This window comes from Mandrillus leucophaeus, unplaced genomic scaffold, assembly GCF_000951045.1.
Source record: "Mandrillus leucophaeus isolate KB7577 unplaced genomic scaffold, Mleu.le_1.0 Scaffold186, whole genome shotgun sequence".
Taxonomy (NCBI): domain Eukaryota; kingdom Metazoa; phylum Chordata; class Mammalia; order Primates; family Cercopithecidae; genus Mandrillus; species Mandrillus leucophaeus.
This window is the reverse complement of record NW_012101876.1, coordinates 4,142,214-4,146,375: the sequence shown is the minus strand read 5'-3', so window position 1 is coordinate 4,146,375 and position 4,162 is coordinate 4,142,214. Positions and strand designations below refer to the sequence as shown.

The window sequence follows — 4,162 nt, the reverse complement described above, 5'->3', positions numbered from 1 at the left end:
TGGACGCCACGGCGCTGGAGCGGGACGCCGTGCAGTTCGCCCGTCTAGCGGTGCAGCGCGACCACGAAGGCCGCTACTCCGAAGCGGTGTTTTACTACAAGGTAGGGCTGGGCCCGCCGCTTTGGTCGGAGTTGCTCAGTCCGGAGTCCGGCTTGGGCCTGCGGCCGAGGGGCGGGGTCCAGGTGCCGAGGGAGCGGTCCCGGCTTTCCTTATCCCTCATTCGCTTCCCGGCCCTCCTCTTGTTGGGAGCGGCGAGCCAGACTGCAGAGGCCCACGCTGAGGCTGCGGAGTGGGGGGACTGGGTCGCGGCTTGCAGCCACCGCTTCTCCAGCTGTAGTCCTGAGTGGCAGATGCCCACGGTTGAGCCGCTTTGGGGGGCAGGTGTTAGATGTGGGTAGTTAGTAGCCAATTCTTGCTGTCACGTGGCTTTGATTTACAGCTAGCGGGAAATGGCCTGTGATATATATTAAAATAATGCATGCTCGTTAAATTTAAAAAGAAAAACCATTTATCATATCATTTGATATACAGTCTTGCGTCCTTAGTGATCTGATATTTTCTGAGAAATGTGTTCTTAGGCCGTTTTGTTCAGTGCTAACACCATAGAATGAGCTTACACTATCCTGAATGGTGCAGCCTACTCCACACCCAGGCTGTATGGCATAGCCTGTTGCTCCTAGGTTACAGGCCTGCGCAACATGTTACTGTACTCAATGGTGTGTGCAGTTACACGCAATGGTATTTGTGCATCTAAACATAGAAAAGGTACAGTAAACATGCAGCATAAAAGATAAAAAGTACTACACCAGTTGTGGGGCACTTCCCCACGAAAGGAGCTTGCAAGACTGGAAGTTGCTCTGAGTTGGTGAGTAGTGGTGAGTGAATATGAAGGCCTAGGACATTCACTGCTCTACTCTACTGTAGCCTTTGTAAGCAGTGTACCCTTAGCCTACGCTAAATTTTTTTAAATTTTTTTTCTTCAATAAAAAATCAACCTTAGCTTACTGTAATCATTTTACTTTATAAACTTTTGAATTTTCTTTTTAACTTTTTTGTAATAGCTTAAAACGAACTTATTGTACAGCAATAGAAACTTTTTTTATATATCTTTATTTGGTAAGTTTTTTGTTTCTTTTTTTTTTTTTAACTCTTTAGTTAAAAACTAAGGTACACATTAGCCTAGGCATACACCGGGTCAGGATCATCAATATTACTGTCTTCCATCTCCAATCTTGTCCCACTGTGAGATCTTCAGGGACAATAACAGGAATGAAACTGCCATCTCTTATGATAACAGTGTCTCCTGAAAGATTTCCTGAAGGACATGCCAGAGACTGTTTTATAGTTAACTTTTTTTATAATAGGAGTACACTAACAATACATAGTATAGCATAGTAAATACATAAACCAGTAACATAGTTGTTGATTATCAAGTATTATGTACTTTACTCTACATAGTTGTATGTGGTAGACTTTTACACCACTGGCACCCTAGTAGGTTTGTTTTTACCAGCATCACCACAAACATCTGAGTAAAGTGTTGTGCTATGACGTTTTGACCGCTATGACATGACCAGGCAGTAGGAATTTTTCAACTCCGTTATAATCTTATGGGACCACTATCATATATTAAGTCTGTTGTTGACTGAAATGTTATTTGGTGTGTGACTGTATATTTTTGTGTGTGTTTTTTTTTTGGTTTTTTTTTTTGCGTATGTGTATATACTTTTTTTTTTTTTACACAAACTGGTTTATACTGTTTTTAGTAATAACTACACAGTAGTTCATTATGTGGGTGTACCATATTTTGTTTTTTTTAAGAGACAGGGTCTTGCCCTGTCACCCAGGCTGGAGGGCAGTGGCCCAGTAATAATAGCTCATTGCAGCCTCAAACTGCAAAACTCAAAATAATCCTCCTGCCTCAGTCTCCCAGTTAGTGGGACTACAGGTGGACACAGCCACACCTGGCTAATTTTTTTTTTTTTTTTTTTTTTTTTTTTTGTAGAAATGGAGTCTCTCTGTGTTGCCCAGGCTGGTTTCGAACTCCTGGGTAAAGCGTTCTTCCCGCCCTAGTTTCCCAAAATGCTGGGATTACAGGCGTGAGCCTCCGTGCCTGTCCAGTTTACTATAATTAATTTACAGACTCTTGGGCATTCAGTTCATTTGTTTTTTCAACATCATAAGTAACGATGTAGTTCATATCCTTATAATTAATTCTTATGACTAGTGCAAATTTTTGCCTGAATTTTCTTTTGGATAAATTACCGGGGGCAGAATTGCTAAATCAAAGGGTATGAGCTTCTACAGTCCACTCTCTTCTCTCCAATTCTGAGGATTTGCAAATATACCCCTCCAGCTCTAGCTAGATTTGGAGGGAGCTGTGTCCTCATGATATTGTCACCTCTTCTTTTAAAAAGCGTATCAGACTTTGATAATACTGTACAGTACTAGTAATTTTTTTCACAAGTGTATGTGCTGTCAATAAAGTGTGGTTTGTTTCAGATTAATATTTTGTTGCTTTCATTTTATAATCTATTTTTTCCTTTTTTCTGAGACAGAGTTTTGCTCTTGTTGCTCAGGCAGGAGTGCAGTAGCGCCATCTCAACTTGCTGCAACCTCCACCTACCGGGTTCAAGCGATTCTCCTGCCTCAGCGTCCTGAGTAACTGAGATTAAAGGCATGCACCACCTAATTTTGTGTTTTTAGTAGAGACCGAGTTTCTCCATGTTGGTCAGGCTGATCTCGAACTCCTGACCTCAGGTGATCCGCCAGCCTCGGCCTCCCAAAGTGCTGGGATTATAGGCGTGAGCCACCGCCCCTGGCCTATTTTTTTCTTTTTTTATTGATATGTAACGTACATAGTTTCAGGGTACATGTAATTTAATACATTAATATAATTTTTAAGATAAATCAGCATACTTGGGATAGCCATCACCTTAACTACTTCACAGCTGAACTGTGCAGCAATTATTACTGAATATTATCACTTTAATATTTATGCTAGGAACATTTGAATTAATCTAGCTATTTTGAAATGTACAATCAAATATTATAAACTCTGGTCACTCTCCAATCTATCTAACAGTAGGTCTCATTCTATTATAATCTGCTTTATATTTAAAGAGTTTTGGTGCATTTCAGAATCCTTTCTTTTAGACTTTTTTGACAATTTCACAAGGCATTGTTTAAGAGAAAAATTGTGTGTGTTTTGTGAAATAGTTTTGACAAATAACAGGTTAAAATAGTGCTATATAAAAACAGATCTTATTAAAGCAAAAGAAACTACTGTGCACTGCCCCTTGTTTTCCTGTAGGCTTACATATATGTCACTTAGGAAGAAGTTTTCATCCTTGAGAAAGCCAAAAAAAGTGTTTGTACTTCTAGAAATAATTTATATAAGCTTCATCAGTTTAGTATTTAGTGTTTTCTGCCCAGTCCTTTCTATAAGCTATTTCTTTCTTGTCACTTTTGAATGTAAATGAAATGAGTAAAATAAAATTGGCACCAGCAGTTTTTTTAATTGGCTTTATTTTTTTTTCTTAGAGACAGGGTCTCATTCTGTCACCCACGCTGGCGGGCAGTGGTGAGACCATAGCTTACTTTAGCCCATTCCTGGGCTAAAGCAATCCTCCATGCTTAGCCTCCTGAGGAGCTGGGACCACAGGCGTGCACCACCATACCAGGCTCTTTTTTTTTTTTTTCTAGAGATGGGAATTTCACTATGTTGCCCAGTTAGTCTTGAACTCCTGGCCTCAAGCAGTTCTCCTGCCTCAGACTCCTAAGTAAAAAAAAGGCTTTTTTTTTTTTAAAGCAAAATAATTATTTGGAAATTAATAATCACATACAAGATAACTGAAGGGGCAATATGTGTGTATTATCTACTTATATAATTTACATGTATCAAAAACATTCCATTTATTGGATTTAAGTATAGCTATAATGTATTTAGATAATGATGGCATTTGAGATATATTTAATATTTACGTGTAAAGTTATACTTTCCTCCTCCGAAATATCTGAGTTACGGAATCTGAGGAAGTCATATCTTTTCTACCCCACTGCCTTTAGGCTGAATTTTCATTGTGGTTAAAACTGCACTTTTTTCTTCCTTCCTTCTTTCCTTCCTTCCTTCCTTCCTTTTTTTTTTTTTTTTTTTTTTTTT

The 4,162-nt window shown here is 39.2% G+C and overlaps 1 protein-coding gene across 1 annotated transcript in view; it reads left to right on the top strand.

Moving 5' to 3' along the window:
* Positions 1–6: 6 nt before the first annotated feature.
* CAPN7 (calpain 7) overlaps positions 7–4,162 on the top strand; it is a 46,760-nt gene continuing 42,604 nt past the window's right edge. Inside the window, exon 1 of the mRNA XM_011977960.1 lies at positions 7–101. The gene's annotated coding sequence lies outside the window, so the exon portion shown is untranslated. The remainder of the gene's footprint in view (positions 102–4,162) is intronic.